Raw genomic sequence first — 15,000 nt, forward strand, 5'->3', positions numbered from 1 at the left:
TCATTCATGATCATAATCATAATCTTCCACAGAGAGGAATATGAAGCCAATGATTCCAGGAACAGGTACAATGTAATAATGTAAATTAACACTCACAAACAATCATGTACACACAGACACAGACACAGACACAGACACCCAGACACCCAGACACACGCACGCACGCACGCACGCACGCACGCACGCACGCACGCACGCACGCACATACACACAGCTTGTACGGCCTGTTAGCTGTGGGTCTGCTTTCTCTCTCAGACTCATGCTCCTGGCCGGTTCGCCTAATCAGTAATTGCCAACCCCTGGTTGGGCTATAAGAGCAGGAAGACCTCTCTCCATGCAGACACTCTCCATGCAGACACTCTCTCCATGCAGACCTCTCTCCATGCAGACCTCTCTCCACGCAGACACTCTCTCTCCATGCAGACATCTCTCCATGCAGACCTCTCTCCATGCAGACATCTCTCCATGCAGACCTCTCTCCATGCAGACCTCTCTCTCCATGCAGACATCTCTCCATGCAGACATCTCTCCATGCAGACATCTCTCTCCATGCAGACACTCTCTCCATGCAGACACTTTCTCCATGCAGACACTCTCTCTCCATGCAGACACTCTCTCTCCATGCAGACACTCTCTCTCCATGCAGACACTCTCTCCATGCAGACACTCTCTCCATGCAGACACTCTCTCTCCATGCAGACATCTCTCCATGCAGACACTCTCTCTCCATGCAGACCTCTCTCCATGCAGACACTCTCTCCATGCAGACACTCTCTCTCCATGCAGACCTCTCTCCATGCAGACACTCTCTCCATGCAGACACTCTCTCTCCATGCAGACCTCTCTCTCCATGCAGACACTCTCTCTCCATGCAGACACTCTCTCTCCATGCAGACCTCTCTCCATGCAGACACTCTCTCCATGCAGACACTCTCTCCATGAAGACACTCTCTCCATGCAGACCTCTCTCCATGCAGACCTCTCTCCATGCAGACCTCTCTCTCCATGCAGACCTCTCTCCATGCAGACACTCTCTCCATGCAGACACTCTCTCTCCATGCAGACCTCTCTCCATGCAGACACTCTCTCTCCATGCAGACACTCTCTCCATGCAGACACTCTCTCTCCATGCAGACATCTCTCCATGCACACTCTCTCTCCATGCAGACACTCTCTCTCCATGCAGACCTCTCTCTCCATGCAGACCTCTCTCCATGCAGACCTCTCTCCATGCAGACACTCTCTCCATGCAGACACTCTCTCTCCATGCAGACACTCTCTCTCCATGCAGACCTCTCTCTCCATGCAGACACTCTCTCCATGCAGACATCTCTCCATGCAGACACTCTCTCTCCATGCAGACACTCTCTCCATGCAGACACTCTCTCTCTATGCAGACACTCTCTCCATGCAGACACTCTCTCCATGCAGACACTCTCTCCATGCAGACATCTCTCCATGCAGACATCTCTCCATGCAGACACTCTCTCCATGCAGACACTCTCTCCATGCAGACACTCTCTCCATGCAGACACTCTCTCCATGCAGACACTCTCTCTCCATGCAGACACTCTCTCTCCATGCAGACACTCTCTCCATGCAGACACTCTCTCCATGCAGACACTCTCTCCATGCAGACACTCTCTCTCCATGCAGACACTCTCTCCATGCAGACACTCTCTCCATGCAGACCTCTCTCCATGCAGACACTCTCTCTCCATGCAGACACTCTCTCTCCATGCAGACACTCTCTCCATGCAGACATCTCTCCATGCAGACACTCTCTCCATGCAGACATCTCTCCATGCAGACACTCTCTCCATGCAGACATCTCTCCATGCAGACATCTCTCTCCATGCAGACACTTTGGTTTTGTTGTGGCAGCCCGTTCTTGTTTTACACCCGACAACATCCTGCATTCATACGTACACGCATCCACTCACACTACTGATTACTGATGCACGCACCTCATTCTCGTTTTGTAAGTATTACGTTCATAAATATGATGTTATTTAACTGATTCTGACGTGTGGTCAGTCTCCCTTTCTTGTCTCGATCCACGAGGGGTCGTGACAAATGGGGGCTCGTCCTTCGACTGGGATGGTTAAATCCCCTTCCAGTTTGATAGCTTGGTAGCGTTTGTAGCATAGGGGTGCTATTTGTTTGGCTCCCCTTTTTCGGTAGGTCATTTGTCACAAATCGGTGCGGGAAAGCCAGAGGAGACATGTGCGAGTGAGTGAGTGTCAGTGTGAGTGTGTGCATGTTTCTGTGTGTTTCTGCGTATGCGGGTCAAATCGACCCGGATGCGCTTTTACATGTTTTTCATAGAAAATAGGCCATGGAGTTTAGAGTTTTTTTTTATTCTTGTACCCTTTCTCTTTTTGTAAAAAAAATCAAAACGGGTAATTTTGACCCGAACACCACGCAACATAAAATGATGGTAGATGAATATTGAGCATGTGTTTGTGTGTTTGTGTTTGTGTTATGCTCTGCCCTAATCTGTTCTTTGGGTCGCCTTCCCATGAGAGAGGGTAGGCTCTTCCGTTCTCTCCTCTCCTCCTTCCCTCTTAAATTGCTTCCTAGGGCCCTTGGCCCTTTGTTGTACGGCGACCTTGAGTGCCTTGAAAGGCGCCTTATAAAATAAATGTAGTATTATTATTATTATTATTGGTTGTGAGGTTGGGAGAGAGATGAAGGGCGGGTTGGGCTGCATGGATGGGTGGGGCCTGAGGGAGGGCTGGGGTTGGGTATGTGTACTTGTTATTTGTTTTGTTACATGTGTTGTTTATTAGTTGTGTATATTCTTTGTGTGGGACTAATTCTGGGTCCCTTATGGGCGTCGTTCTTGTCTCGACCAATGAGCCAGGGTCGTGACAACCCTGCAACCACCAACCTCTCACAGCGCACAGCCGGTAGAGACATGAGTCATCAGTCAACACACACACACACACACACACACACACACACACACCCTAAAGCTAGAGGTGACCCCTTCAGTTCAGATGAGCGGAGAAACGAGGTGACATGTAACAGAATGTGTACATCACATCAGAGAGTGACAGGAGCCGCACGCACACGCACACGCACACGCACGCACACGCACACGCGCACACACACACACACACACACACACACGTACGTCAGAGAGTGAGAATAATGTACAGGGGACAAGCGTTACGCCCAAAGTTAGCACAACAGATAGCAGAAGAACAGTTGACCGGCTTCAACAACACTTTCACAGCCTTGTTAGTATTCCAATCATGATCAAACTGCTGTGAAGGTCACCAGTCACTCTGCAGTGTGACAGAGAGAGTTCTCTCTCCCACTTCAGCCATCTCTCTCTCTCTCTCTCTGAAGGACAGCTAGTGGGTGTGTGTGTGTGTGTAGGCATGTGATTGGCATTTTGATTATCCAGCCAACATGTCCCAACGTGCGTCTCTCCTTTCGTCTGCCGTACTCGTACAACGACACCAGTAACCAACCTACAATGCACTTGTACTGTTACGGTAAAAAACATTTTTTAGATATATATATACTCCCAAGGTGGACCAACGCAGTAAACTTCCTTTAGGAAATACAATACAAAGATTGATGCAAAGCCATTGGCTGTACCTTGCATAGATCCTCTCCCACAGCACTTCCATCCAAGCCCTTCACTCCCACGAAGGCCGTTTCTGAGAGAGTGTTAGAGAGTGTTATCCTTATCCTTATGTGCTGTGCAACAGAGCCTGGGGATGAGGTTGAACACGAGAGAAGAAATAACATCACAAGACGTCTCTGGCCACACCAGCCTACTGATACTAAAAGTTGTATTGTTATGTCACATTACACAAGCTAAAGAGAGGAAAATTCTTAGGCTTCGGTTCCATGACATTGCAGCACCAAGACAATTAAGGCAATACCACCTGTTTCAACTGTTGCCCTCTGGACGGCGCTACCGATCCCTGGCCACCAAAACATCCCGTTTCAAAAACTGTTTTTTCCCCTCTGCCATAAGGACTCTCAACACCTGACTCACTGCACTAACCCTGCCAGAGGTACTGCACTTTATACATTTTAAATATTGACTATGTTCTTGTCTTATGGTTATGTGTGTACATGTCCATGTAATAGTTATGTGTAATGTGTGTATGTTTTTGACACTGCTGTTTGAGCTTTTCCACCTGTACCGAAAACAAATTCCACCGACCGAGGTGTCATCTTTTGGACGGCTTCCTGTCAACAAGTCCAGCGACAGAGACACAGTTCATACACAGTGTTCAGTTCAACATTAAGTTGAGTAAGGCAGTGTGTATGTACAGAGATACACACAACCTCTATAACAGTATCCAAGACAGACGTCAGTAAACATTACTGAAGGCCTGCGAGGGTTCCAGAAAGATCTGTTCATCCTCCCTGTTAAGGAGTTTTGCGTTCGTAGGAAATGACACACACACACACACACACACACACACACACATTATTAATCTTACAATATATATATATTACAACGTGTCTGGCATCAAGCCTATATGTGGTGTTAAAACATCAACACCATGTTGGGCGTTTACCTTCTCATCCCTGGGACATATTAGCATTTGATATTGAAACATTCTCTGAATGCATAACCTGACCAACTGCTCTGATTACCAATCCCATCTGTAGCCATAATGAAACGCTAAAGACAAAAGCTATCAAAAGAAGCAATTAAAACCTCTCAACCAAAATCCCAACTCTCTCTCCTCCTCTGCCTCCTCCTCCCCTCTCTTTGTCCTTTCCCTGGGGTCGTAGGTTTCTCTGCCAAACAAGTTCCATTCAACTAGTTTAGTTTCCCAAATGATTTGCAACCTCAAGCTTTTGTCAGAGTTTGCTTTTTGTTAATCAGAAATAAACTGCCTTTTTTACAGAGAGCAATCTCCGTCACAGAGTAGACACACAATACACACACACACATGCACACACACACACACACACACACACACACACACACACACACACACACACACCTTATCATACCTACATCCCTTCTCATCAGAGCCTTAAAAACATCCCACACATCCACCCCCCCCTCTTCATAATGAGCCACATTCCTTCTCAGCCTGACAGCATACCTCCCGTGACTCAATACATAATTCAACAAATTCACATGACACCCTTTCTTCTCACCCAGCACCCCAAACAACCACCGCTCCTTCCCTTCCATCTCCTCCACATACCCTCCTTCCCAGTTTCCACTAATCAGCTCTTTCATCTTCTCCATATATAACCCCAGCCTCCCACACTCCACATATTGGTGCATAAATGTCTCCGCTGCTTCCCCACATACATCACACATCCTATCAACATCAAACTTACTTATAATTACATTGTAAATCCTATTGTGCCTCAGTAAATTATCTCATCTCCTCACATTCTATGGAGTTCCACTTGACCTTCCAGTTCTCCCACACCCTTCCCACCCTCATCTCTGGAAATACTCTCTCCCTCCATCGCCCTCCACTCCACTGACATCCCTTCTTTAATCCTTTCTAACATATTCCTCGCTGCCCCCTCGCACATCTCATCTCCCATGTCCTCTACTGCATCCACCACCACCACCAGTGCAGCATAAATCCCGGGACAAATTCATACACCAAATCTCTAACCTTTCCCAGCCCAGCCCTCATCATTACCCTGTCATACAATTCCTTCCCTTCATATCTTATCCTTGGGTTTAAAAACACTGGTTGCTCCCACACCTGTCTCACGTGTTCACATTCATAAGACACCCATGGTAGAAACTCCACCCATGCCTCCAAGACCTCCAAGGCCTCGCTGTAGAAAGACCTCGCTGTAGAAAGACCTCGCTGTAGAAAGACCTCGCTGTAGAAAGACCTCGCTGTAGAAAGGTGCTACTCCCTCTACCATCTCCGTCTTCATCTTCATATACACCCCACTGTCCCCACGCCCTCCACCCTCCCCACACCCTCCACTCTCCCCACGCCCTCCACCCTCCCCACAGCCTCCACCCTCCCCACGCCCTCCACCCTCCCCACGCCCTCCACCCTCCCCACGCCCTCCACTCTCCCCACACCCTCCCCCCACTCTCCCCACACCCTCCCCCCACTCTCCCCACACCCTCCACTCTCCCCACGCCCTCCACTCTCCCCACGCCCTCCACTCTCCCCACGCCCTCCACCCTCCTCACGCCCTCCACTCTCCCCACGCCCTCCACTCTCCCCACACCCTCCACTATCCCCACGCCCTCCACTCTCCCCACGCCCTCCACTCTCCCCACGCCCTCCACCCTCCTCACGCCCTCCACTCTCCCCACGCCCTCCACCCTCCTCACGCCCTCCACCCACTCTCCCCACACCCTCCCCCCACTCTCCCCACACCCTCCCCCCACTCTCCCCACACCCTCCCCCCACTCTCTTGCTGCCTTGTGGGGGTGGCATGGACCGTGGCATGGACCCCCCCCCCCCCTCACCAGGTTACACAGACAGATCCAGGATCCAGCAGCGACGTCGCTGTCGCGCAAACAAACCCGGCGAATGATTTACTACCCCGGGCAATCGGGCAACCGTTAATGTGGAACCCTGCCCCTGCCTCACAGACCTCCCTAACCTAAAGCTATCTGTAAGTATCCCATTCACCCTCACGCAGCTCCTAGCCTCACTATACATCCTCCTCACCCACCCTATCATCCGATCTGCGAAACCAAATCTCTCTAGCGCTCTATATAAATACCCGTGATCCACCCTATCAAATGCTTTATTCAAATCTAAACTACCCACTATCCCCCCCCCACTAACTTTCATATGCTCTATCACATCCCTAATACTGCATACTGTGTCCACTGTATCTCTGCCTGGTATACTATAAGCCCGTGTCTTCCCTACAACATTCCCTTTCACCCTTTTCATCCTATTTGCTAACACCCTTGCTAAAATCTTATAATCTGTGTTGAACATTGAGAGGGGTCTGTAATTCTCTAACTTCCCCCTACTGCCTTTATTCTTGTACACAATGCTCACCATCCCCACTGCCATAGTAGCTGGCATTCCTTCTTGTTCCTCCACCCATGTGAACACTTAATATTATATATTATAACAATACAATGCAATAATATTGTAACCGACCCCATTGTCATTTCATAAGTGCTTCTACCCTTCACTCTGCAAGCCTCCACACTTCCACACACATCTTGGTTGTTCTCAACAACTCCATCAAAGTCACTTCCACTTCTCCCTCCACCTTCACAATCACCGTCAACGCCTTCTCATAATGTCGTACCTGCTTCTCTCTTTCTTTCGCCGCTTCACTGCCAATGTTCTTTTCATTATCCTTCTCCATTCCATTTGTCATTTCCATTGTATCCGTCCTTGTGCAAACAAAATATGCCACGCTGCTGGGGGAAGCCAATCTGAAAATATCCCGTCTAAATTGATAGAATCTTGATTTAACTTCAGAACAATCGTGTATTCCATTTGTTTGCTCCACCGTGTGCTCTCAGTCTTCCTCCCATCAAACACTTCCTGAAAGGGGCGTGTTCAATCACATGCTCTACCAACTGAGCCACAAAGGACACACAGACAAACACACACACACACACAGTCACACACTCTCTCTCCTCCACTCTCTCAAAGGGATTTGAATATTTCATATTTCAGAGACACTGTCCTCTTGCATTATCATAAGAGAGAGAGAGAGAGGTTCATGACTAGCATTCATCTTCATCTCCGTCACGTACATTTTTTAAGTTGACAAAAGTTAGACTGAACAGTCAAGCGGAGAGCAATCAGATGAGACTAATTGGCTGTTTACTTTACACCACAATCCCCTGCGGTGAGGCAGAGGCAGGAGGGGACAGTGAGGATGTCTACATTCGGTTGTTAAGTCTGACGTCACTTTGTGACATTTAGCAATATCCGGGTCCAAATAAAAAAATCCCTGCACCAGAGTACCAGTGTACTACAGCGGTAGAATGACAGTTCAATCCTTTTTCTTTCCCGTCCAAAACGAGAGTGAATACCAACAGAAGAATATAGGGGATTTTGGCAAAAATGTTTGGGCCGCTACCCACACGTTTAGCTGTGTTACTCATTCCATGAATGTATGATCCTTACAAGTTGCACCTCGTTATAAAGGTGACTAATCAGGCTTTCCAACGATATAAAAGACAATACCAATTGGTATTATTAAAGGGGAGGAATAATCAACAAAAAAAGCTTCCATCCCAACCTTGTTCTGTTTGTCGTTCTGAAACTCAGGGCGGGCAGAGGGATGGATGCAGCGCGGCATGCAGGCGGCTTCATTACTGTCTCATAGATCCCCAACAGGGAGTCTCTTAATGTGGTTTGACTAAAGCAGAAGCTCCGCTCTCCCACATAGTGACAGTGAGTAATGGAGGAGAGGAGCTGCTTTATTTCACTTTCATTAGTGATGTAGAGACGAGGATTCATTATGACATCCTGTCTGCAGAGTAATGACAGACTAGATCTATTGGCCAATTTTTTACATCTGGATGTGGCCCAGCTACAACTCTGTTCCCTGGGCGGCCATCTTATCTTTGCCATGAGAAGGCCAGACCTTGAGCTAGTATACCTGTCTAGTATATAGCCGATTAGCCGCTACTAAACTTTGTTGTTTGATGTCTCTCTAATAATATAATTTAAAGAATGCTGATCCGTCAGAATCCTGTCTATTGCAGAGGGCGCTGCTAACTGTTAGCCTATTCTGCGGTAGCAACTGGAGAACGTTCAAATAATCTTCTTCAACTATCTTCTTATTCACAGCTCACAATCTGCACTTTCATAATCTGAAAAAATCTGAAAAATGGCTGCACTATTTCCAACACTGAGCAGTGTGTCTGTCTGTGTGTGTGTGTGTGTGTGTGTGTGTGTGTGTGTGTGTGTGTGTGTGTCGGGGGGGGGGGGGGGGGGGGTAATTCTTGAGGATGCCTGTGTGACGTTTAGAAGCACTTAAGCAACTGAGTAGCAGCAACTGGAACAAATAGGTGTTTTAACAGATGACATAAGCCCCTTGCAGTGTGACTGGATGCCTACTAACATAAACAGAATATCAGTAACTCTAATCTTCCTCTTAAGCCTTTGTATTCCCTGCAGAACATAGGCAGGCAGACAGACAGACAGACAGACAGACAGACAGACAAAGTGACAAGCCTTTGATGAACTGTTTCCACTCTTGTCTGTCTTGGGCCATCTTCTCTAACCGTTCCCACGTCAGTCCAAGGGTTCAAGGGTGCTTTATTTGTCACATGCACAGAAATACAAAGTAAAACATGCAGTGAAATGAAATGGGACTAGACACTCAACACTGTACATTGTGCGAGAAAAGAAAGAGACAATAGTAACAATAAAAGACACAGGACATAAGAGACATAAAGTGCTGAACACAAAGTGCTGTGCAAGTAGCAGCAGTGTCCTGCGCTATAAAAAGACCATTTTAAAAAGGCAGTAGCCTAGCGCAGCACAAGGGAACCAATATACAAACCAGTTAATAAAAGGTGCTTTAGGTGCTTCCACTCTTCTTCTTCTCTCTGTTTCACTCTGTGATCCTTCATTCTGCAAGTCATTCTCATTCCTCTCCCCCATTCTCCTTGTGGGTGTCCATGTAAGTGCCTGTTTGGTTATTGCTGTTTTGTTTTGTCTCAGGGTATGCCCCCTATCCGTCTCCACTCTCTCCAGGTAGCAGGTCTACTAGGCACACAGCTTTCTCTGCCTCTGCCAGGGTTTCTGTTAGGGATGTCCCGGTCCGATCCACGGCATCGTTATCTGTGCCATATTGGTCCAGAATGCATCTGGATCGCAGATCGGACAGGAGAAAAAAATAGGCTCTGATCTGCGCTCCCGGTCTGGCGTGTCGCTCACGTGATGACAACAGTAGTAGTCAGTGGTCACGTGCATATGAGAGTTGGCTAGTAGCTACCTGTGTGTAATCTGACTCTCAAAACACATCATTACACATAACTAGATGAACACACAGTCCTTGCTTTTGAACACGTCCTAAGACGAAAGTATGTTTACAATTCATTATCACTTACCGGTAGCCTACGGCAAACGAGAAACAGTGAAACCAATCCAAAAATAACCGATTGATAATATCGGTATTGCAGATACCTGAAGCCCAGGTATCGGTAGTGAAAAAGTGGGATCGGGACATCCCTAGTTTCTATTGATCTAGAAGCTAAAAGTGTTTTCAAAACAGTTCAGCATATTAAACAAAGAATTCATCATACCCAGGCCCAGCCATACACACATACAGCCACAACATTTTGTCAAATAATAAACTCTTCTGCGCAGACATAACGTAGTGTAGGAAACTATATCTCTCTGTCTCTCTGTTGTCTCTCCCCCATCTCTCACACAATCTCATCTGTCTCTCCATTGCCCCTGTCCCTCCCTCTCTCTATCCCAGCTTTCCCATGTCTGTCCCTCCCCCCTGCTCCTCTCCATCTCTACCTCTCTCTCACTCTGTCCTCTCCATCTCTACCTCTCTCTCACTCTGTCCTCTCCATCTCTACCTCTCTCACTCTGTCCTCTCCATCTCTACCTCTCTCTCACTCTGTCCTCTCCATCTCTACCTCTCTCTGTTCTCTCCATCTCTACCTCTCTCTCTCACTGTCCTCTCCATCTCTACCTCTCTCTCACTCTGTCCTCTCCATCTCTACCTCTCTCTCTCTCTGTCCACTGCCTCTCTCCCTCTCTCCGCCCCGTCTCCCCTGTTATAATGACAGTGTTCCTATTATAATGACAGTGGTGTTTCAGTCTCCCAGATTCAATGTGGTGACTGAAAGCCCTCATGCCCATTGTCCTCTGCTGTCACTGGGAGCAAAGTGTCTAATGATGCTCCGCTAATGCTAATGCCCTAGCAGCTCTATTCATTAACTCCAACACAACAAGCTTTGGCGCTTCTATTCTCCCGGCGCAGAGAAAGACATTACTTAGCACACAGGTGTGGGGATACATTTGCATAAAGATGGACTAATGGCATTTAATGGCCCTGCATGTATGTGTGTGTGTGTGTGTGTGTGTGTGTGTGTTTGTGTGTGTGTGTATGTGTGTGTGTGTGTGTGTGTGTGTGTTTGTGTGTGTGTGTGTGTGTGTGTGTGTCTCTCCGGCAGCCCAGTCTCACCACTGCAAGGTCAGACAACTTGCTCCAAGCTGCGACACAGAGGGGTTGGACACGCTTCAGTTGTTCCGAAGCTTCTTCAGGAAGGCTTATCTTCAACAGAGAGACCGAACGCTGTCACACTGCCTCTCCCTTATCTCCCCCTCTGTGTCTCTCTCCTATCTCCCCATCGATGTGTGACATCGCATGTCTCATGTAGTGGGTCAATCAATGCTCACCCTGCCACACACACACACACACACACACACACAGCGATAAAGAGAAAGGTCGGATCTGTCTCTCAAGTTAATTGGACTCCCCCAAGCCCCGAGGCCCATAGAGGCAGAGCTGCTGTGTGTGTGACTGTCTCACACACCCTCTATCTGGGGCAGGTCACACACATAGGGGCGAGTTAACGCACAGGTTGACCTAGGCTGCAGCCCAGGGGCCCCACATGAGCATGGGCCTCAGATTTTTTAATACGTAAGAGCACTGGCGGACTCAGAGGGCGGGCAGGGGGGCGACCGCCCCTCCTGGTGCCCCCACGGTTGAAAAATGTCTGTCTTAAGTGCCCTTTTGAGTGTCAAAAATGCCCTTTTGAGTGGCGGAAATGAGAGGACGTGCCCTACTGGTGCCCCTCCAATGGTCTAAACTTGACCATGTGCCCCCACAGTTGAAAAACGTCACACTGAAGTGCCCTTTTGAGTGGCGAAATGAGAGGATTTGCCCTATTGGCTGCCCTTCCAATGGTCTAAACTTGACCATGTGCACTGATGGGGTCCCATGTTGTGCAGTAGCTGCCCTTTTTTCCTTTTCGCCCCCCCTGCCCTTCAAACAGCCTGACTCCGCCACTGCGTAAGAGAAGTATGAGAGAAGGCTGTTCCGTTGGACCGTTGGTATTTGTTTTGTTTTAGTACAATTATGATATTGAATTAATTTAGGATAAAGGACGATAGGCTAGTTTGTAAGTATTACGCCTGTTTCAATATCGGTCCCACCTGGATGTTTGTGCTGCCTGGAGTATAGATTATGAAGTATGTAAATGATGTCGCCTTGCAAGTAAAAAGCTTGACCCCTAACTTTTTTTTTTAATAAATCAGCTGATTGGGCAGATGTGTCAGGTGCTTCAGAACGTCAGTTTGGTTTTCAAATGTCAACGCCAGCCTGGAGGCCTAGGCCTAATGTACACTCAGTGCTTTCAAATGTTGATATAATGTTGATATATATATATATATATATAATATAGCACTCCCACTATTTATGACTTTTTTATTTAACTATTTATCTAATTTATGACCAATGCCAGCGGGGAGCGTTTTTTCCCCAAAACTGGCAAAAACAGACTAAGATCCACAACGGGTCAAGAATCACCTGATCTCCCTGATGTCAGTTGAATGTGATATTCTGCGCAAATTGGATTATACCAGCCTCATTAAGGACGTTGCTGCCAGGAAAACAAGTAAGGACTTCTAAAGGTAGAAGGAACATTTATGATTGGCTGCTGTTGCGTTATTGCCTTGCACTGCACCTTTTTATTCATGTGTTATTGTTTGTATTCGGCTATTTTAGCCTAACGAGTGATGTGTGTGTGTGTGTGGGGGGGGGGCTCACACAGAGAGTCGCCTAGGGGGGGGGGGGTTGCCTAGGGGCCCATGAACACCTTAATTCTCCCCTGGTCTCACATTGTCTCTGTGTCCATGTATGTATATATGTCTTGCCCAAGGACACTTTGACATGTGGCCAGCTGGGGCTCGAACCGCCGGTCTGCCAACCTTGCGATCATTAGACGCCAGCTCTACTTCCTGCGCCACAGCCGACTTGAGGAATATTACTGAGGGTCAGGCAATTACACAGTTGGATAGTTCACTGCCTGAGTCTACCTTTATCACACTATAGAGAACAATTATTGCCTGAAGTCTCAATGTTGTACACGATTCATATTTCCTGGGAGAATTACAGACAGCAATAGTAGAACATAGTGTTTCAGTCTTAGTGTTTTTATGAACCCACTTTCCACTGCCTCATGTGAGAGGGAGCATGTTCTTTCTGCCTTAACGGGACCACAGAGTACACAGTGGCAGAGTACACTCTCACTGTTATTTCTGTCTCTTTCATTCTCTCTCTCTCTCTCTCTCTCCCTCTCCTTCTCTCTCCTTCTCTATCCTTCTCTCTCTCTCCTTCCCTCTCCTTCTCTCTCTCTCCTTCTCTCTCACTCCTTCTCTCTCTCTCCTTCCCTCTCCCTCTCCTTCTCTCTCCTTCTCTCTCTCTCCTTCCCTCTCCTTCTCTCTCTCTCCTTCCCTCTCCTTCTCTCTCTCTCCTTCTCTCTCCTTCTCTCTCTCTCCTTCCCTCTCCTTCTCTCTCTCTCTCTCTCTCTCCTTCACACTTTCTATCACTTCAATTCAGACAAATGCCACATGGATCTCTCTCTGCCACACATTCACATTTACAGTTTTGGCATTTAGCAGATGGCTTTATCCCAAGCGACTTACAACATATACATGTCATGTGTAAGTAAGTGAATCATCTATCCACCAGTCATAGCAGGAAGAAGGGCCTGGGAGGGGGGTAACATGAGAGCATTTGGGGAGTCAAGGCGGGAGAAAATACATTTCGGACTAAGTGAGAGGAACTATCTTTTCTTATACTTATCCTTCACTTATCTTAAGTGAACTTAATCTTGTTTAAATCTTTGTTGTGTTATTGTGTTATTGGTCATTGTGTTATTGGTCATTGTGTTATTGGTCATTGTGTTGCTAGTAGGAGTTGTTTCAGTGTTGAGGCTGAGTGGCCTGGAAGCTAGTTTCTATTGAAACCCATCGTGTTTGAAGGCTATCGCTGTCTGTCACTTTGCATTGGGAGAAGTTCCTCTCCAGCTAGGGTGTGGGGAGAATGATCGGGTGGTTGACTGTGTGGAAGGCAGCAGACAGGTCCAGGAGAATGAGAACAGAGGAGAGGGAGGAAGCTCGAGCAGAGTGGAGGGCCTCCGTGACAGCAAGGAGAGCAGTCTCAGTGGAGGGGAGGGGAGGGGAGGTGACAGCAAGGAGAGCAGTCTCAGTGGAGGGGAGGGGAGGTGACAGCAAGGAGAGCAGTCTCAGGGGAGGGGAGGGGAGGTGACAGCAAGGAGAGCAGTCTCAGTGGAGGGGAGGGGAGGTGACAGCAAGGAGAGCAGTCTCAGTGAAGGGGAGGTGAGGGGAGGTGACAGCAAGGAGAGCAGTCTCAGTGGAGGGGAGGGGAGGGGAGGTGACAGCAAGGAGAGCAGTCTCAGTGAAGGGGAGGTGAGGGGAGGTGACAGCAAGGAGAGCAGTCTCAGTGGAGGGGAGGGGAGGTGACAGCAAGGAGAGCAGTCTCAGTGGAGGGGAGGGGAGGTGACAGCAAGGAGAGCAGTCTCAGTGGAGGGGAGGGGAGGTGACAGCAAGGAGAGCAGTCTCAGTGGAGGGGAGGGGAGGGGAGGTGACAGCAAGGAGAGCAGTCTCAGGGGAGGGGAGGGGAGGGGAGGTGACAGCAAGGAGAGCAGTCTCAGTGGAGGGGAGGTGACAGCAAGGAGAGCAGTCTCAGTGGAGGGGAGGGGAGGTGACAGCAAGGAGAGCAGTCTCAGTGGAGGGGAGGTGACAGCAAGGAGAGCAGTCTCAGTGGAGTGGAGGGAGCCTCCGTGACAGCAAGGAGAGAGGTCTCAGTGGAGGGGAGGGGAGGGGAGGTGACAGCAAGGAGAGCAGTCTCAGTGGAGGGGAGGGGAGGGGAGGTGACAGCAAGGAGAGCAGTCTCAGTGGAGGGGAGTGGAGGTGACAGCAAGGAGAGCAGTCTCAGTGAAGGGGAGGTGAGGGGACAGCAAGGAGAGCAGTCTCAGTGGAGGGGAGGGGAGGTGACAGCAAGGAGAGCAGTCTCAGTGGAGGGGAGTGGAGGTGACAGCAA

The sequence above is a fragment of the Nansenia antarctica genome, assembly GCF_963989245.1.
Source record: "Nansenia antarctica genome assembly, chromosome: 12".
Classification (NCBI taxonomy): domain Eukaryota; kingdom Metazoa; phylum Chordata; class Actinopteri; order Argentiniformes; family Microstomatidae; genus Nansenia; species Nansenia antarctica.